The 22086-nt window shown below is 41.3% G+C and overlaps 1 long non-coding RNA gene across 1 annotated transcript; it reads right to left on the bottom strand.

The window, feature by feature from the left end:
• Positions 1 to 14263: 14263 nt before the first annotated feature.
• LOC139287300 (uncharacterized) lies at positions 14264 to 15795 on the bottom strand. Its single transcript, XR_011597418.1, has 3 exons — positions 15668 to 15795; positions 15498 to 15566; positions 14264 to 14339 (listed from the first exon to the last, which is right to left on the bottom strand). It is a non-coding gene; the product is annotated as an uncharacterized lncRNA (long non-coding RNA).
• Positions 15796 to 22086: the final 6291 nt, after the last annotated feature.

Raw genomic sequence — 22086 nt, 5'->3', positions numbered from 1 at the left:
TGTACAGCCCCAGCAGAAGGTGAAAAAACTCGGCCGCTCGATTCTAATCTCAAGTCAGCAACAGCACAGGTACACAAACATCCCTATTAAACATTTCCCCCCTATGAAGACACGCTGAGGGGACTTGGTCAACTTCAGTAAACAGTGAGCCTTCGGTGAGAAAGTCCAGAGAGACAGCAGTAACATCAGTCTCACACACTCACACACAAATCCAGTTCTGGACTTTGAGTGGCCATTTAGAAATCTGGACGGCAGTTCACTGACCCAACACTAACGAGGCAGCCAGCCCTGGCCTTCGAGGAGTAGCGCCTCTTATCTAGTGACCACACAGCGCTGGCTATCTCCTGACCGTGTTTGACCAATGGTTAAACTGATTAGCCAATCGTCCAGTCAAGATACAGTAAGCAGAGATACACTGATGCACATGCAATATACTCTTTTGGCTCTGGATGAGTTTTTTGACTAATTGTGGAATGTGAGGTATCTTTTTGTGTATGCTTGCAGCTGCTTAAAAGTGTTTGCTTGCCAGTATGATATGATTGCAGTGAAGAAATTCCACAGTAGCACTGTGAGAGGCAAACAATAGCACAGTCGCTCCTCTACTAACTGTCCAGTTGGATCGGACAAATAGTCAGTGGTGGAGAGATGGCAGAGTGGACATGTGATGGCCAAAGTGTCAGAGACTGGGGATTCACCCGTTTAATGAGAATCTATGGCCTGGACTGATAAAGGGCCTGACTGAGAGGCTGTGACAAGTCCTAATGCTCACATGTATAAATGATGTGGGTGGGTGGGTGGTATGAAGGGGGGGGGGGGGGGGGTGTCCTGGTAGGATGTGTGGCCGTGTGGAATCAGTCCTCAGAGAGCATGGGTAGCATTTAAGAACAGGCTGGAGACTGAAAAATGGTTGAGGACAGAAAACCACAGAATCCTCTCTGAGAAAAGTGAGAGGAGCAAAAAATAAACAGATAATGTAAAGGGAAGCGTTGAAAGTGTAAAGATTCATACAATTGCACAGTGAAATTAGTCTTTTAAGGAATAGTTCAACATTTTGGGAAATATGCTTGTTTGCCTTCTGGCGAAGAGTTAGCTAAATGAAAAGATCTATACCACTCATACCACCATATTTGTCCATTAAATATAAGGCTTCAGACGGTTAGCTTAGCTTGGCACAAAGACTGGAAACAGGTGGAAACAGCTATCCTGGGCATTTCCAACGGTGACAATCTCATCAACATTACACTAATTAACATTTTGTATCTGTGCAAAAAACGAAGAGCAAAAATGACCATTTTACAATGGGGTTACTGTTCCCACCCAAAAAATATACTGATCCAGGCTGGCTGTTTCTAGTCTTTGTACTAGGCTAATCCATATATTTAAGGACTGATATGAGGGTGGTATCAATCTTCTCATGAAACACTTCGCCAGAGAAGTGAAGAAGTAAGCATATTTCCAAAAATGTTGTGTGTGTAAAAATTAAGATTATAGTTTTATTTCGAATTACGTTGACGGAAGTGGCACATTAGTACTCCCATGTGTGGCGGCTATTCAAATGGCTACACATCTGAAACAACAATCCAGAAAGTACACACATAGAGGCAGAGTGCGCGCGCGCACACACACACACACACACACACACACACACACACACACACACACACACACACACACACACAGCCTTTGTTATGTTGAGAGCGTTTGTCTCTGTACGGCTCCAGCAGAGAGGGGTTAAAATCCGATTGAGTCGATATCACTGGAGAATAACACATTCAACACGCAGTCTGAGTGTGTGTGCGGCTGTGTGCTTGTGTATGCGAGTGTGTGTGTGTGTGTTTGTGTGTGTGAGCAACATGGAGCCTAGGGACTTCCTCCCTCTCCGTCTGCAGCCCTCAGTTGAAATAGAATTGAATAGTCTGAATCCTCAATGGTAAATGTTCACAAAGTCAATACCAACTGTTAAGTCTTCCCTGCATTGGGGTTAAGGGCATTACCATTTCTGAGACTTCAGGAAAACACACACACACACACACACACACACACACACACACACACACACACACACACACACACACACACACACACACACACACACACACACACACACACACACACACACACACACACACACACACACACACACAGACAGTGAAGGCATACTCACCAGATGCCCCATGAGATGATAAAATATTTTTGAGTCTTTTGCAAAATGCTTACTATACATTCTGCTTAAAAATTCCCTTTTACTGTAACGTATTCATTGAAGGCTTGTTTTCATTTTTGTTCACTAATCTCTGAACAATGATCCTTGTAGGCGTGTGGCATTTTTAAAGTGACATCAGTGCCTGAGGGACAGTGGCTTCACTGATCTGACTAAGCATCAAATTCAGTTCAATTCAAGAATGTTTAAGCACACAGAGGCAAAAAGGAATTGTATTAATATTAACTGCTTGAAATACATAATCCTAAAAAGATTTAAGGTTTAATACAGAATACTGGAACACAGCTGATAGAGTGTTTCACTTGGCTTGAGTTCTTCCCAAAGAATAAAACAATACATTTTGTACAATTGACAGGTTGCGTTAATACTGTAGTTTAGGGATAGTTTGGGGCCTTCCAGACCAACATGAATGTTAAAGGACAAGGCCTGTGATATTCTATGTTTTTGTTATTTTCAAGAAATCCAATGAAAAGACCAAAACCAACAATGTGTTAATCCATTTCCTAATACTTAAAAATTCCCTAAACCTATATACCTACCACTATATATTGTAAAACAGCTGAGCATTGGAGTTTTTAGCTAACGTTACTCAAACAGGAGTAAAAAGGGCTTTTGTGGGGGACGATATACAGTGTTTGTGGGATCAACTCAAAATAAACTACAGTGCCCATGTTCATCGTATCGAGGGAAAACATCACCCAGTGCAACAGTGTGGCTCATTTATGTGTTTTTACTCAGGCTTTAGCTACATAATACTTGTTAGCCAGATCATTTCATTGTTGGTTTTGGTCTTTTCATGGGACCATGAGAACAAAATAAAATGTAACCAGACTTATTCTTTGACTGTAGCAGTGTGATATGAAGTTCGGTTGAGAGTGATGAACACTAAGTCTGCTGGGAAGACTTGGCAAAAAAAACAAAAACACATTTTCAAATAGCCTGAATGGTCTGATGAGTGAAAACTGCAGCATACATTAAAGGTCTTCTGGGTTTTTGCAAGCCCTCAAAATGTATCCAGGTGCTCTTCAGCTGAGGTCATGTTCAGGTTAGTAAAGTATGTGGTAGTGTTCACACAGTGCTTCCGTGTAGAACCATGATAAGTTAGTTTGGGCAAATTTGCTACCCAGTGTGGCAGCCAGCTTTACGAGTGGTGCAGCCTCTGATACGTCCTCCTGCTGGTCATTAACGGTGGGCCAATGTGGACCTTTTACCACGGCACAGTGTCTCATTTGAAGAGTGAGCCATAAAACCCCAGGCTCTGTCACTCAGTGTCATTTAAACCAATGCTGATTGGAACTATCTCTGGCCTTTGCTTTCCCACCTTCCTCCCCGCTTGCGTTCCTTCCTGGTCGCTTCATGAATAATGAATGAGGATATATGCAGGCTGGAGCTCAGATATTAATGGAGCAGAAAAACAGAAAGAGAACCATTCTTTTGTGCTTCCAGCCTTTGCTTCCCTACCCTGCTGAAACTGCCCCTGCCCGGTCTTTTTTCTTACCTTCCTTTTTCCTTCCTTATTCTTCCTTTCCTTCCGTCTGCTGCCGGTGGGCCCAGTTGAGATAATGCTCAGTCTCTCCTTCTCTCTTGCCCAGAGATACTCGCTTCTCTCCTGGCTGTCACAGTGGGGGCAAAGGGTGGACGGTGACTTTGAAATCAGATGGGCTAACTTTCAAATTATAAAAAAGGCAGACAAAACTGGGGAAGATAAGTGAAAACTTGACTTGGCTGGATATGCAAGGTGGCTATTGTCTGTCTGTTAGAGGAGCTCTCTGTCATTCAAGGGCATGGCAATGAGCTTCCTCCTTTGTTTGTCCCTGTCTTGTCTTTCCTCCAGCCCTTCCATGATCTGTCGACTCTGGCCAGAGAAGCCCCCAGCCAAACTGTGGCAGTCAAGGGCGAGAGGTACAGTAGGGTGGAGGGCAGCTGCCTGAACACTGGCCTCAGCAAACCACTGTACTCAAGTCATATCCTGATATTTCATACTTTCAACTTTTGTCAAATTAACTGACAATAATCATTTAAAAAAGCTAAATTGTTTTGCATTCTATCACACAGCTTTGTTGAGACCAACCAACAAAGGCTTGCTGAAATTGTACATGTGGCACGAGGGGGCTGGCAGTCAGCGAAGTCTGGCCCCGGGCTGGCAGAGTCGCTGCCCATCCTTGGATGACTTGCCCAACTAGGCCAGAGGGCACAGATAATGGGCAGAGTCTTCTAACCCTTTGTTTGTGCCAGAATGTCTCCACATTCAACAATGTTACATCCACACCTTATATGGTCAAACACAGACAGAGAATCACTATTCTGTGGTCCAGAGAACTGTGAATTGGCTGCAGAGGTGTGACAGGCAGGCAGGCCAGGCTGCCCTCAACCTCTGGCCCAAAGCTTTATTGTCTTCTATGTCTCCTGTGGACGGCTTCCCATCGCTCACTCTTATCTAATAACCCTTTTATCTGAGCTTTTTTTTTAAATTATAAATAATTTTGTTGGTCAGTTGCTGGAAGTTCCAATAAATTTCAATTATTCTCAAGAATTACCATCATTTATTTTTTTTGGAAAGTATTGCTTTGTAGATGAACTTTTGAAACCTAACTAAGTGAAACAATATCCCTAAAGCCTTCATGCCCAAACTCTTCACAAATACAGCACATTTGAAGATTTACTTTCAGTGGAGTCACTGAGCTTCTCTGTGAAACCAACAGCCAAAACAGTAATATGATGAATAACGGACAGGGTGGCTTTACACTATTTTAAAACAGTGGTCAGTGGATCCAATTACTCTGACTGTCACTCTGTTAACATTTCATCAATATATTCATATATTCTCACAGTCATGACTTTTTTCATGCACACACTTTGCACAATTTTAAGTTTGCACAACTTGTTAATGGGACTTGCAAGTTGGCAGCGCTGTTTTGCTGTCCATGTACTCCAAAGACTCAAATAAAATATATTTCTACCATGAAGCAAGGTTTTGATCTTGGAAGTGAAGCAGAGCGTCAGTGAAATACCGTTAAAAGGGAGTATAGTTCAAAAAAGTTTAAAATGTAACTTTTTGTGCTTGCTTGGGTGAGCGTTTCAGCTAATTACGCACAAATCCCTCACGCTCACAGCTCCAATCCACCGGCACCGCTGTCTCGGCAGAGGACAAAGAAAACAAAGGAGACTGACAAACAAACAGTGAGTGAAAAAAAAATATATAAAAGAGAGGAAGCTTTCTTTCCATATAGCAGCTGAGCTGAGGCGACAGTGGCGTTTAATCAGTTGGTTTTTCCAGCGCCGTCAGCGTGAGCAGCCTCGGCGGTGCAGCCCTCTGATCAGCGCCGGGAGAGGAGCTCCCCGCCGAGCTGCTGCCGCCCCTGAACCACAGGTCAGTCCTTGGTGAGTAGGTTTCATTCTGCTGTCGCCTTCATAGTGCCATCTCCTTCTCTCATTAAGATACAGCGTGTGTGTGTGTGTGTGTGCACATGCATGTATTTATGGGCTTGTGTTTGTTTCTGTGTGTGTGTGTGTGTGGAGTAAATGCACCCCAGGACTAGCCTAAAGGGGATGTGGATTCCCGGCCTCCGCTGAGATCCGGCAGCACAACTAGGATTTCTACCAGTGGGGGGGTTGTGTGGGTGTGTATGTGTGTGTGTGTGTAGGCCTATGTGTGTGCGTGTAAATGTGTGTTTGAGAGAGATGCAAGACGCATCAAGTGACTCGGTGCCTCGGGGTCAGACACACACACATGCAGAGAGGGAGCTGGTGCTGCGGCGGGGTAAACAAGAGCAGACTGTTAGATCTCATCAGCCTCATCACACGCTTTATTATGCTGATTTGGGAGTATACTGTAAACTAATCAGGAATCCAGGAGTCACAGGGGGGCACTCGGCTTAAAGGTTAGGAGTATAGAGAGAGGAAAACTTGCTCTGCCTCTGAGTTCTTAACTTTTCTTATCTTCTTATTTCCCTTTTTTGCTCACCAAGGCCCCTCCACTACCACAATACAGGAAGAGCTAGTGGCTGAAAGGTTACAACCTTTCACCCAGGTTTGAAAGGGTCACTGTCTGCCTCAGTTCAATTTCAGAGGTGTGGGGTGATTGACTGGCACTAGAGAACCCAGCGTGGACCGGGGATTTTGAATGGAAGTCAGGACCCTGCCTGTCTGTCGCTATATGCTAATATTGGCCTTTATACAAATTCACAAAACACACTTCCAGCCTCATGTTTGTTCACTTGCATAAATGCATATGATTCTTATTCCGCGCCGAACATCTCTGACTTACACAACAACGCGACAGAGGAATGTTATAAAGTTCACAACGTCTATTAATTTTGAGGCGTCTGAATAACATCTCAGTGTTTATTAGACCTGGCGGAAGGCGTCATAAATAATGAATAAAAAAGCCCCCTCTCGCTTTGTGGACGTGACTTTCTAAACATTCCTGTTTATGACTTTCTTTGATAAAACGTCACTCGATTCCACCTTTTCTAAATCAGGTTGTGAAGGAAAATTTTAATTTGGCTTTCTGTCCATTTGTGTTCTCCACTCCTCGGTGACAGCGCATTTAACAAGCAAGCAGGACGAACAAACAGTCTCACTGTGCACTGTGGGGTCCCACTAACACACACAGGAATGTGGCAGATGAGCAAGGTAGAGAACAAGTAGCAAACAAGAAGGCAGACTGGTGAGAAAAGGCTGGCGAGAGGTGGGAGAGTTACCATTTCCGGGCATGGTGAAGACGGAGCAGAGACAAGGGTGTTAATTAAGAGTTTTGGGTAAATGCATGTCATGTGGTTTGCAGTGCAATAGTACACAAGCATGTATACAGATACACAAAATGCACTGGTAGAAAGTGTTAACTGTGTTTAAGTGCAATTTTGGGGTACTTGTACTTTACTTCCATGTTATGCTGCTTCTTACCTCCACCACATTTCAGAGGGAGATAAAATACTTTACTCATTTATCTGCTGTAGTTACCAGTGAAAAATACAACACGATATAATCTAGTATTTCCAAAAGAGCAAAGATTAGAGAAAAGCCCCAAAAATGAATACAATTTTGTGTAGCAGAAATGAATTTTTCCTGATATCCTCTCCCATTACTCATACTCATACCAGATTTATCTTTATAGATTGACCAGCGACAACAGAATGAGGCTGCTTGTGCATTGATGCATCAGTGCGTCATTTATAATATTATATCAGCCACATGCGAACTGAATTGAGAGTAAAATTATTACTTTTACTTTTGATACTTAAAATATATTTAGCTTATAATACTGTGTATGTAATTTTACTTCATTAGGATTACAGGACTTGTAATGGAATATTTTTACACTCTTATACTTACTTTATACCTAAAAGATGTGTACTTCTTCCACCACTGACAAAGACACACATACACATGGATTCCTAACTTTCCCCTGCGCCTCAACTCTAAATGAACATAGTCAGCAAGCTTTTAATCACTGAGAGGGTGTTCGTGTCAACACGTACAGCATGCCTTTACTCTGTGGTGATGCACTCATGTGGCCAGATGGAGAGAGCATCAGTTTTAATCTACACCTGCGTGCTCTGGTGCGCCTTCATATAATAAGCTCATCTTGAGTGTGCTCATGTGGGCTGTCATCATAAGATTGTGTATGTGTTAAACCCGAGCAGATCCTCCGCTCCCCTCCCCTCCCCTCCCCTCCCCTCCCCTCCCCTGACACGGGAGGCTCCAGCGGGGCTGTCTGTCGTTTAGGACTCGTAAACAAGGTGCGTGTTGAGAGTCGAAGGGTCCTGCTGCTTTGGTGTCTCCTCTGAGCTGTCAGAAAACAAGCAACACAGTAGAGTGGCGCAGAAGAGATGAGGACAAGACAGAAAAAGATGGAAGAGGACAAGACAAGGCAGAAGGAGACACATCAAAAGAGGAAGGGACAAAAGAGAGCAAAACAGCTGGGGGAATGACAGGAACAAGGAGACAAAACAGAGGAGGAAACAGGACAGAAGAAGAAAGAAGAGAACGATTAGAACAGGACAGGAGAGAAGGACAGGCGACAAATCGGAAGAGGACAGTATAGAACAAATGACAATAAATCAAAATAGAAAAGGAGGAAAGAACTACGGCTGCAACCAATGATTATTTGGTACAGATTATTTTCTCAATTAATCATCCTTCAATAAAATGTCAAATCTTGAAAAATGTCCATCCTAAGTGACAGACGACTACAGAAGGATGGGACAGGATGGGGCAAGAGAAGACACACTGAAAAAGGAAGAATGGGAACAAAACCAAAGTGGACAGTAGAGGAGACAGAAAGACAGGACAGGAACAAAATACAACTCAGAAAAAGACAGAAGAGGACAAATGAAAAACATTTAAGACAGAACAGAAGAAGACAAATTTGAAGAAGACAAAGAAAAGAACAAAACAGAAGGGGCAAAGGACAAGGGGGCAAAACAGAAGAGGGCAGGACAGGACAAAATAATACAAATCCCCCAAAAATGCAACAGAAGATAATAAAAGAGGACAATAATAAGAATATATGATTGAGAGAGAACAAAAGAAATTTGGAGAAGACAGAAAAGAACAAAACGGAAGGGAAGATAACAAGAACAAGGAGGAAAACAGTATAAGACAGTAAGACAGGGAAGAAGGCAGAAGAGGACAAACTGAGAACACAACAGGACAGAAAGAGATGGAGGAAGACAAGACAGGAAGTAGACAAAACAGATGGTGATGGAAAAGGACAAAAGAAGACAAACCCAAAAAGAACAAAAGAGAACAAAACAGAAGAGGACATGACAGAAACACAGAGGAAAAACAGAGGAGGACATAATATAGCGAAACAAGATAAATCCAAAGAGGACAAGGCAGAAGAGCACAAAACTAGTGGCAGGTGACAGAAGAGGACACAACTGTCCACTGACTACAGTATAGCAAATATTAGAACAGTACTGCCATGAACTGCACAGCACAACCCAACACACACAGTCAAGTCTAGAACAGATCAGCACAATCCACCACAACACACTGCAACAACATAGTAACACACTGGAACACACTGGAACACACAGTGACACAATGTAACTCACGGTGACACATTGTAACGCACAGTGACACAAAGTGACACACTGTAACACACAGTGACACACAGTGACACACTGTAATACACAGTGACACACTGTAATACACAGTGACACACTATAACACACTGTAACACACTGTAACACAGAGTAACACACTATAACACACAGTGACACACAGTGACACACTGTGACACACTGCAACACACTGTAAGACACTGTAAGACACTGTAACACGCAGTGACACACTGTAACACACTGTAACACACAGTGACACACTGTAACACACAGTGACACACTGTAAGACATTGTAAGACACTGCAACACACAGTGACACACTGTAACACACTGTAACACACAGTGACACACTGTAACACAGTGACACACTGTAACACACTGTAACACGCAGTGACACACTGTAACACACTGTAACACACTGTAAGACATTGTAAGACACTGTAACACACAGTGACACACAGTGACACACAGTGACACACAGTAACACACTGTAACACACAGTAACACACAGTAACACACCGTAACACACAGTAAAACACAGTGACACACTATAACACACAGTGACACACTGCAACACACTGTAACACACTGCAACACACTGCAACACACTGTAACACACTGTAACACACTGTAACACACTGTGACACACAGTGACACACTGTAACACACTGTAACACGCAGTGACACACTGTAACACACTGTAACACGCAGTGACACACTGTAACACACTGTAAGACATTGTAAGACACTGTAACACACTGTAACACACAGTGACACACAGTGACACACAGTGACACAGTAACACACAGTAACACACAGTAACACACTGTAACACACAGTAAAACACAGTGACACACTATAACACACAGTGACACACTGTAACACACTGCAACACACTGCAACACACTGTAACACAGCGGCCAGCACCTTGTGTGATGACCTGCCAGCTGACAACGCAACCTTATAGCGTCCCTCTCTGTGATTCCTATAAAAAGTGTTTTTGTTTTGTGTGTGTGCTCGTGTATGTGCGCGAAAAACATTTTGGTTACCCTACACACACGCGCACACACATACTGCTCACCTGGAGGTGGTGGGTGGGAGTGGGAGGATGGGGTCTGTGTTTAGCTGTGGGCCCTGCAGACAGGGCGATCAAAGGCTCCTCAGTCTTTGTCTGCTAACGTTGAATAGACAATAGTAAAGAGGGCCCGCTTTGATTTCAGCGCACTTTTATTGATCACAGAAGAGCAGGGATTGAAATATGAGAGACAACCCTGAACTGGATTCTTCTTTAGCTATTGATTATATCCAGAACAGACAGCATTTCACAATGATCCAAGTTTTTATTTTATCCTCTTTTTTTTTGAACCATGAAAAAGTGCGTCTGGCTCCTCGCCTGTCTTTCAGGTGCAGCTAGTAATACACTGACTACCGTTATATCACCAGACAATGCCTCGTCTTAAGCTTCATTTTTAAGCTTCATCTTAAAGTTGACGTCAAAACTTATCTAGGATATGCTGACAGCAACCCCAACTCCCTGTGTGCTCTTTCATCCATCCTCTCCTCCCTTCTCAGCAACCTTTAAACCTTAGTTTTAGGAGGACATTTTGTTTCCATAATTTCAGAAGAGGTACAGTCAGTGTACTCAGGAGGCAGGGGATCGGGTACAGGGGGTGGAGGGGTTGGCTGCAGCACAGAGAGGACCGTGGGAACAAGGAAACACAGCATAGCCAGGTACAACAACCCCCCTTCCTTCCTTTCGCAACACACACTCTCATACAAAGTTCTTCTCTCCTGCCTACAGGGTCTCAGCTCATCTCACGGCAGCTGTGTTTAAATCACTCCTGAGACGCAAACTGCATGGCCTAAATTTGAGACCAGCAATCAGTTTATTGTCCCGGGCTTTACTGTTATGAGGTGAGATGCAGAACTGCCTATGAGCTCAAGTTGTGTGCAAGTGTGTGATGGTTTAAATTTAACTTGGCCGGTAATAAAAAACAAGTCAGTTCTAGTACCACGGTAATTAGAAAGAAACTGCAGTATTACATAATGTTGCATGAGTGTATGGTTTAACAATTAAAATATAACGGATTGATTTAGAAAGCATCTTATTTTTTAGCTAATGAAATTATTGACGTTGTTTTATTCTGAAAAAAAGAAAAAATATATTTTTGAACTATCTTTTAGTTTTAAACATCAGGAGAATCAGTGTCCCAGTCTTGAGCAGCACATGAACATTTCTCATGACATCTACCTTTCTTTATTTCATGGTAGAGATAAAGATAATTTCTCTGACTGTATGTGCAGCCAGCGAGGTCCCTTCATCTTTAAAAGTGACTCTTTAGGGCCTGTTTAAGTTGAGCTGACAGATGTGGTTATTTGGGGACAGCTCATTGGCAAGTTTATGGCCAGAGTGCTTATTTTACTAGAGCCGAGCACATGTGCTTGTGACAGTGAGGGAAATCCTTTCGGAAGTCTGGCATACGGTTGAAATATAGGAGACTTAAGAGGACATAAAACCAGCCTGATGTTTATCACCAAAAAAAATCTCTGGGAGTTTTGTCCAAGTACACAAGATGGGTAAGGGGTAAGTTTGACTGAAACAGCGTTCACCCAAAAATAAAACCTGGTTTTAATTCAGCATGTTCTAGCAGGGTCTAAACATTTGATTTGCACTTGTTCTTAAATGTTTAGATGATCAAATTTGCATTATGCAAATTAACTCCTCGAGCACAGTGTTTATGCATTAATTAATTTAAAGTTGCTAATGGGTTTTATTGGCTTTAGTGGATGTTACTGGAAGTTGAGTGCTGTTATCAATGTAGTTGTATTTGCAGTGGTACAGAAACAAAAGTAATTTATTGATATTAAGCCATATAAAATTATAATGTATATGATGTTATAAGCATATATGTTTACATATTATCATACTTGTACATTAAGAAGTAAACCATTGTGTGGGGTGTTAATGCACTAGTAGTGTTTGAGACCATTATATATATTATATTATATATTTCACTGTGAACAAATTCTCACACACACACACACACACACACACACACACACACACACACACACACACACACACATACTGGTTTTCATTTATAATGGGGACCAACTTTTTAATCATCACCTGCGGGGACCACCCTTTCTAGAGGGCCTAGAAGTGTGAAAAAAATTAGGTACACTTGCCACTGCTTAGTTAGCCTATACACGCCTTCAAATCTCTACATTGATGAAGTAATGATTTCACCATGCTAACTGGGGACCTATGAAAAACACAGTGAACAGGGTTGACGGGGACCGAATTTAAATATAATTTGCATAATTTTGCATAACTCACACAGATTCCCATTTGATTACTGGGGACCATGCTAGAATTATCATTATTAGTATTACTATAAGTATTATTTCTACATTAAAATGGCAAATTATATACATCTATATCAAGTCAAACCTCAGATTATTGCATTTTACTTCTCACAAGGTTGACTCACAATAAAAATGGCTGAGCATACACAGTTGCTCCTGCGACATGTACTGTAAACTGCTACCTGGCTGAAATTGAGTTGTCCTTGACCACCCTGGTTATGTCTTCATATTAATTTTTCATAGTTAGCCACCTGCTACCCATAGGGATGAGACCAAATACCCAAATACAGACACGGAAACAAACCACAATAATGGCACTTAGCACCACCCTAATAATACTACCAATCATCTCACACATTTGTCGTAAGTTACATGTAGTTTGTAGGAGTGACTGTCATTAGTTAAATTCCAAGAAATCAAACTCTCATTTAAATTGCACATTTAAACTTTTTAATGACTCCAGGTAACTGGAAAACTCAGAGGCCTGCCCAGTCTCTTTCTCTCACATTTCACTTCTGACAGCAAGCAAATATTGAATGTGAACAATGCAAAACATTTGAAAACTGCTTTGCAAATATATTTTGAAACTAGGAAATGCATTTAACATGCATTCAACACCTTAAGTATTTTGCTGAGGAATTTGAATGTAAACCAGCCTGTGCGTTGGTAATCACCATACTAATTACACTGAACTTTTCTTTTGTAGGCTGTAATGCGGTTATAAACATAAAATTTCAAGGTTTGCCAGTCCCGGTTCTTGAGAGCTTCTGGTTCAGCCCTTAAACATTTCTCACAGTCACTTTTTGCCGGTACAACACAAGAAGTGATGAATTGTTTCATGTGCCTCTCCACCGCCTGCACCTCTGTCTGCTGCCAGGGTGTTTTTTTCTGGCCAGCTTTACCTGTAAGTGAGCAGAAAAACTAATTTGTAAATAAAAGTAGAAGGAAGGGTGTGAGCTACAAGTCCTGTAAGTTCTAAAGCCGGTATCAGTATATGTATATGCCAACATCTACAGTACAAATTGAGCGTTCAACAATTTGTGCATTCTGCCACTTGGGCTGAAATGAACACTGGGGAAGAGGAAATCAACAATATTTATCATACACGTATACATCATCTTCTACCAGATTAGATACTGTGCTTGAGGATATCGGTTTTGACACAAGGCTGCTTAAGTGGCATTATGCAATCAAACTAAAAAAGTAGAATGCGTTTAAAAACCTTTTGGATAACCATCATGCTAAAGTAAAGCACTACTACATTACTATGGTTTCAGCAATGTTAGCTTCTTGAACATAATGTCAATTAATATTAAAGCTACTTTAACTACTTGAAACACTTAGTACTAGCATTAGTACTAACACATATGCTTCTACCAAATGAGTAACTAGTTCTTACTATACATCCATCCGTTGGTTACACTGTTTAACCTATTCAGGCTCATAGGTCCGTTACTAGAATAACTAAAATTTACCTCTGGAAGAGGGTCTCACAACACTGACTCCAGAAGCTACCTCATCCTCTGCTGATGGCGGTTTGTGTCTCTTGCGTGTTGGTGGGACTTCATTCCCCTCTGTAGGTGGAAGAGTCTCCTCTGCTGATGGCGGTTTGTGTCTCTTGTGTGTTGGTGGGATTTCATTCCCCTCTGCAGGTGGAAGAGTCTCCTCTGCTGATGGTTCTATGAAAAAAAATAACATTCTCAATAAGATGCATACTTCACATGTACTACAAGAATGCTGACCATACCCAATCAATGTGTCATTTGTTTTTGCAGGAACACTTAATTATAAAACATTTAGGTGCATTCAACTATTAAAAAGGTTCAGTGTGTCGGATTTAGGGGGATCCATTATCAAAAATGGAATATAACATTAATATAATTTCCTGAAACTAAGAATCGTGTTTTCGTTAGCTTAGAATGAGCCCTTTATATCTACATAGGGAGCGGGTCCTCTTCCACAGAGTCCGCCATGTTGCACCGCCATGTTTCTACAGTAGCCCAGAACAGACAAACAGGGCCTTTCATGTTTTTACGTTGAAGTGACAGTTTGAATTTGGTGGCATGAATGCACCGATTGGAAGATGAAGAAGAGGAATACCATTACCTGATAAAAGTTAAGTTCGACCTCTTTGTCTGTCCACACTTCCTCTCTCTTGATCACCCAAGCGTGTACACTTTCTATATCCCTCTCTTTCTCTCCTTCCTTGTCTCGTCTTTTTTAGCAAGTCAATTAAATTATGTTTAAATATCAGCATTATTTAATACATTTCTGTTCCTGGTAGCAAAGCTAGTTCACTAAAGCTGGGAAGCCTCTGCTCACACTTATTTTTAGCTGCTGATTTTAGAAAAGCAAGACACAGTGTGTCTTCTATTTACTCAATGGTAATGTTTTTGTTAAATAAAACATGCTCACAAACTAACCATTCAAGACAGGTAGTCTTGTATGGTCATTTTAGTGGTGTTGCTTATGCTAATGATCAAATCTCACAAACGTGCACCTCCTCACCAACAGGTTTTAGAACAAGAATATTAAAACGTTCTTGCACGAGGCCCAATTAATCTAACTACCAGGTTGCTCTGCAGCTGCCTAGGTGACACATGTCCTATAACAGCACTCAGCAAAGAATGAGGTAGAATCAACCATGGTGCGACGGTTGGAAAGTAAGGTTGCTGAAGGCCTTTTTACAGATTGGGACTTTAACAAAACAAAGAAATATATATATATATACATATATACACACACACATCTTGTATCACTAAATGATTTTGGTGACTATGCTCTAATAAACTTACGCACCTATTTCTTTTTGACATTAAACTACTGACACTACATACCATCAACAGTAGATGAACAGTGTGCTTCCTCTCCGCTCCTGTCTTCCTCATCATTGCCCAGAACTTTTTCTATGGGAGACATACCAAGTACAGCTAATAAATGTGATCAAATAAAAAGAAAAAGGATGGAAAAATGATGGTAGACAAAGGAAAATAAAAATAAAACATACCATTTGGACCTATCGTGATTTCATCCAAGTTCTTGCCATGGAACTCCGCTAATCTTCCTTGCTCGAGTGCCATTAGAAGTTTGCTGATCTTGGCGAGTTGCAGAGTCTTCTCAGGGAGTCGATAGAACTCACGATGGATTCTAATGTCATGACCAAGAAAGTTGGCCAGCTGGTCCATCTCTGTGTCTGTCATGTTCAGCACTGTTGAAAGGGTTGCAGCATGCTTTCGTAGTTTGGTGGATGTCAGTGCCTTAGGACACTTTGCACCACACGCCTTTGCAAAGCCACGGAGGCAGTCTGAACCACGGAAATGCGTCTTAGCTGCAGGTCTTGCAAACATATAAGTATTGTCTTTTAGAACCCCACAAGCCTCTCTCTGCGAAACCAGGAGTTGTAATGCAAACAGCATTTTCGGAGTCACAAGAATTGGAACCGGTCTACCCCGCTTTCCCCTGATGACTATCCTTGAGAAATGTCTGCAAAGTTTTTTTTCCACTTCGGAGAGTGCCCAGTCCAAATCCTGGTGGGGATCAGACGTGTCCCTTGACAAAAATGCAGACAAGGGCATGCTTGCCACCTCTCCTTCCCTGCGTCGGTTAAAGAGGATGATCTGTGCTAAACACACCTTTGCCAGGTCCATCCAGGCCGTTGTAGAAGGACTTTCAGATAGTGTACTGCTACACTCATCTTGCATTTGACTGAGAAACTGATGCATTTTTTGAACATCCTCAGTGAAGGGCATTAGTGTGGGCACATTCCATTTTGCTTCAGCGATGTTCCTTAGTGCTGTTGCAGATATCATCTCGTTCCACTTTTCACTGTGGACTTCTTGAAACTCAGTGGCATTCCTCACAAGCTCTTCATTGTTCAGAATCAAACCCTGAGCTTTTAAGAGTTTGCTGACTTTAACCAAGGCATTCCCAAGTTTATTTGCAAGTGATGGAATCGAGAATTTGTTAGTGTCACTATCATAGCCACAAGTCTTCTTGACAGCTTTGACCGTCTCCAAGTAATTCTTTGGATTTATGAAATCCTTCATTGTTTTTAAGGTGGTAACTCTTCTGGCATTGTCAATCAGTCTTCCCATTTCTCGCATCCTCTCTCGTACACACTGTTGATTCTTGGCCGACATCCCACCTTTGTTTAACAGGTGTTGCCCAACATCAATAATGACATGGTCATTTTTTATTATATCTGTGATTGGATCAGGAATCATGGCACCGATTACTCCCCACATTTGTTTACTCACGTGTGAAGGCACAGGCCCTGTGTATGTACACATGGACTGAATGCGGTTCTTTCCTGGTTTTGGGGGGACTGATCCAGGTTTAAGTTTGCAACTTCGCATGTGTCGCCACAAGACCTTTCTTGTAAAAAGTCCTTGGCAGTATGCACAGTGCATGAAATAATTTCCCTGTGCTTCTTTAGGAGGTCGTTTACATGGTACTAGTTTCCCCTTCCCTGACTCCATAACAGCAGCATTGTGAGCATAGTTACCTCTGTTGCGAATGTAATCTAGCTGTTTTTTTCTCTCCTTGGAACTCTTTGGTAAGCTAAGAGCTTTAGCCACATCCAATATATTTTCATGGGCACTTTCTAGATGCCTTGCCATCTTGGCAAAAGGCTTATTGCAATACAAGCAATAATGTCTCTTGTCGTACACTCTATTGCCGTTTCTTTTTTGGAAAGCATGAACAACTATGCCGTCAGTCATGTCCTGACTTGAGCAGGGTTCTTCTGCTCCAGTGACTTCAGATGTAATGCTGTTGCTTTCAAAGGTCATGTGGTCTGGTGTTGTGGTGTCACAGACAGGGGGACTCAATGAGCCAGAGTCATTCCATAAATCATCAAGAGGCCGCCATTTTTTCCTTAAGTTTGGTTCAAGGGCAGAATCACTGTCTTCACTTTCGGAGGTGGAATCTGGAACATACTCATCGGCACTCTCTGATGTAGAATCATATAGCTCAGAGTCTTCAAGACTAGTGTCTTTCATCTAAAAACAAATTAAGTAACTTAGACATATATACTTTAGACTAAACACAACCCCAGTAAGTAAGTGCAGTATGTTATGAGAATACAATCATATTATTGAAAATTAATTGAGAACTTACTATGATACTTTTAGTCCGTCTCAGTCTTGGTAAAAAACTCTCATTTTGGAAATCTGTCCCAATCTGTAAATAACAGCAACATTTGAAATCATAATACTTGCAATTACAAAAAAATACTGACAAAACCAATTTTAGAGTATGAAGCTGAATCTGATGCCTAGATTTTTTCAAAGTGAGGAAGACGCGAAATATTTAAAAAAACTTTAACGTTGACCAATGAATTAAAAAGAACATGCTGTACTGACAACTTCTGCATGCTTAAAAACATGTTTGGGAGTGATGTTAACAATGATTCCTAAAAATTGCAATTGTCTAAAAACACGTTTTAAAGTCTGGCATTGATTGTGTGCTACTTTTATAGTTCTAAATGTATTAGATGAAACTATTTCATCTGGAAACACACTGTTTACACTGTCACAAAAACCTAGCTTGAAAATTACTAAAAAAACTCAAAAACGCTTACATATTAACTGTAATGTGTGAAGTTAAAAACTGTACTTTTTTATGACATCTTGAAAAACAGACAGCCTAAACCAGAGCACTCAGTTTAAAATGTTACCATTGTAAACTCAAGAGAGCTTAACCACATTGGAAAAAGTATTGTACTTTTGAATTATGTAAATATGAAAAACAATTGGTCAATATGATGTAAACACTGCATAATATTTAGTTAGACTAATTCATTTTCTTAAGGACATGTCTCTAAATGTAATGCATGTCAACAGACACCAGACTTGAGAGAAAAAACATAAATTCAACTAGAATGTTTCTTCCTGCGCCGTCCACCGCTGTCTGCTTTCACACACATTGATTAAAACCAGCTTTGTGGGGACATTTCACACACCACGTCGTGGTCCCTTATGGGGACCAATTGCGTCCAGTTTGTCAGATACTTAACACAAACTTTCTACCTAAACACTGACGGAAGGTGTGCTGTGGGGACGCCGTGAACGTCCCAGAATAGAGTGATATTTTACCAAAAGGAAAGTCCCTATGAAGGTTCAAATCTGTCCTAAATCTCCCATTATCATTAGCCTTCTAGTTGCATTACATAAAACTGTTTGGCAGTCCTGATTCACAGTAGATTACCATCATAATAGATTTACTTCCCTTATTTACCTGCTTAAAATGAAACAAAAGCAGAAAAAGGTGACTCAGAAAGACTCTAGGAGTAAAGCTAAAGTGCTGAACGTGAACGTACCTGTTGATTAGTCTTCTGTCGACTAGTATCTTCATCCATCTGTGTCTCTGAAGGGACAGCAGGATGGGAGCTTTCCACGGGATTGACATGTGGGGTCATCTGCAAATATGAAAAACAATTGGTCAATATGACGTAAACACTGCATAATATTTAGTTAGACTAATTCATTTTCTTAAGGACATGTCTCTAAATGTAATGCATGTCAACAGACACCAGACTTGAGAGAAAAAACATAAATTCAACTAGAATGTTTCTTCCTGCGCCGTCCACCGCTGTCTGCTTTCACACACATTGATTAAAACCAGCTTTGTGGGGACATTTCACACACCACGTCGTGGTCCCTTATGGGGACCAATTGCGTCCAGTTTGTCAGATACTTAACACAAACTTTCTACCTAAACACTGACGGAAGGTGTGCTGTGGGGACGCCGTGAACGTCCCAGAATAGAGTGATATTTTACCAAAAGGAAAGTCCCTATGAAGGTTCAAATCTGTCCTAAATCTCCCATTATCATTAGCCTTCTAGTTGCATTACATAAAACTGTTTGGCAGTCCTGATTCACAGTAGATTACCATCATAATAGATTTACTTCCCTTATTTACCTGCTTAAAATGAAACAAAAGCAGAAAAAGGTGACTCAGAAAGACTCTAGGAGTAAAGCTAAAGTGCTGAACGTGAACGTACCTGTTGATTAGTCTTCTGTCGACTAGTATCTTCATCCATCTGTGTCTCTGAAGGGACAGCAGGATGGGAGCTTTCCACGGGATTGACATGTGGGGTCATCTGCAAATATGAAAAACAATTGGTCAATATGACGTAAACACTGCATAATATTTAGTTAGACTAATTCATTTTCTTAAGGACATGTCTCTAAATGTAATGCATGTCAACAGACACCAGACTTGAGAGAAAAAACATAAATTCAACTAGAATGTTTCTTCCTGCACCGTCCACCGCTGTCTGCTTTCACACACATTGATTAAAACCAGCTTTGTGGGGACATTTCACACACCACGTCGTGGTCCCTTATGGGGACCAATTGCGTCCAGTTTGTCAGATACTTAACACAAACTTTCTACCTAAACACTGACGGAAGGTGTGCTGTGGGGACGCCGTGAACGTCCCAGAATAGAGTGATATTTTACCAAAAGGAAAGTCCTTATGAAGGTTCAAATCTGTCCTAAATCTCCCATTATCATTAGCCTTCTAGTTGCATTACATAAAACTGTTTGGCAGTCCTGATTCACAGTAGATTACCATCATAATAGATTTACTTCCCTTATTTACCTGCTTAAAATGAAACAAAAGCAGAAAAAGGTGACTCAGAAAGACTCTAGGAGTAAAGCTAAAGTGCTGAACGTGAACGTACCTGTTGATTAGTCTTCTGTCGACTAGTATCTTCATCCATCTGTGTCTCTGAAGGGACAGCAGGATGGGAGCTTTCCACGGGATTGACATGTGGGGTCATCTGCAAATATGAAAAACAATTGGTCAATATGACGTAAACACTGCATAATATTTAGTTAGACTAATTCATTTTCTTAAGGACATGTCTCTAAATGTAATGCATGTCAACAGACACCAGACTTGAGAGAAAAAACATAAATTCAACTAGAATGTTTCTTCCTGCGCCGTCCACCGCTGTCTGCTTTCACACACATTGATTAAAACCAGCTTTGTGGGGACATTTCACACACCATGTCGTGGTCCCTTATGGGGACCAATTGCGTCCAGTTTGTCAGATACTTAACACAAACTTTCTACCTAAACACTGACGGAAGGTGTGCTGTGGGGACGCCGTGAACGTCCCAGAATAGAGTGATATTTTACCAAAAGGAAAGTCCCTATGAAGGTTCAAATCTGTCCTTAATCTCCCATTATCATTAGCCTTCTAGTTGCATTACATAAAACTGTTTGGCAGTCCTGATTCACAATAGATTACCATCATAATAGATTTACTTCCCTTATTTACCTGCTTAAAATGAAACAAAAGCAGAAAAAGGTGACTCAGAAAGACTCTAGGAGTAAAGCTAAAGTGCTGAACGTGAACGTACCTGTTGATTAGTCTTCTGTCGACTAGTATCTTCATCCATCTGTGTCTCTGAAGGGACAGCAGGATGGGAGCTTTCCACGGGATTGACATGTGCTGCATGTGTGGTCATCTGCAAATATGAAAAACAATTGGTCAATATGATGTAAACACTGCATAATATTTAGTTAGACTAATTCATTTTCTTAAGGACATGTCTCTAAATGTAATGCATGTCAACAGACACCAGACTTGAGAGAAAAAACATAAATTCAACTAGAATGTTTCTTCCTGCGCCGTCCACCGCTGTCTGCTTTCACACACATTGATTAAAACCAGCTTTGTGGGGACATTTCACACACCATGTCGTGGTCCCTTATGGGGACCGATTGCGTCCAGTTTGTCAGATACTTAACACAAACTTTCTACCAAACACTGACGGAAGGTGTGCTGTGGGGACGCCGTGAACGTCCCAGAATAGAGTGATATTTTACCAAAAGGAAAGTCCCTATGAAGGTTCAAATCTGTCCTTAATCTCCCATTATCATTAGCTTTCTAGTTGCATTACATAAAACTGTTTGGCAGTCCTGATTCACAATAGATTACCATCATAATAGATTTACTTCCCTTATTTACCTGCTTAAAATGAAACAAAAGCAGAAAAAGGTGACTCAGAAAGACTCTAGGAGTAAAGCTAAAGTGCTGAACGTGAATGTACCTGTTGATTAGTCTTCTGTCGACTAGTAACTTCATCCATCTGTGTCTCTGAAGGGACAGCAGGATGGGAGCTTTCCACGGGATTGACATGTGGGGTCATCTGCAAATATGAAAAACAATTGGTCAATATGACGTAAACACTGCATAATATTTAGTTAGACTAATTCATTTTCTTAAGGACATGTCTCTAAATGTAATGCATGTCAACAGACACCAGACTTGAGAGAAAAAACATAAATTCAACTAGAATGTTTCTTCCTGCGCCGTCCACCGCTGTCTGCTTTCACACACATTGATTAAAACCAGCTTTGTGGGGACATTTCACACACCATGTCGTGGTCCCTTATGGGGACCGATTGC

This window comes from Enoplosus armatus, chromosome 7, assembly GCF_043641665.1.
Source record: "Enoplosus armatus isolate fEnoArm2 chromosome 7, fEnoArm2.hap1, whole genome shotgun sequence".
Taxonomy (NCBI): domain Eukaryota; kingdom Metazoa; phylum Chordata; class Actinopteri; order Centrarchiformes; family Enoplosidae; genus Enoplosus; species Enoplosus armatus.
The sequence above is the reverse complement of the archived record's forward strand: the minus strand, read 5'-3'. Positions and strand labels throughout refer to the sequence as shown.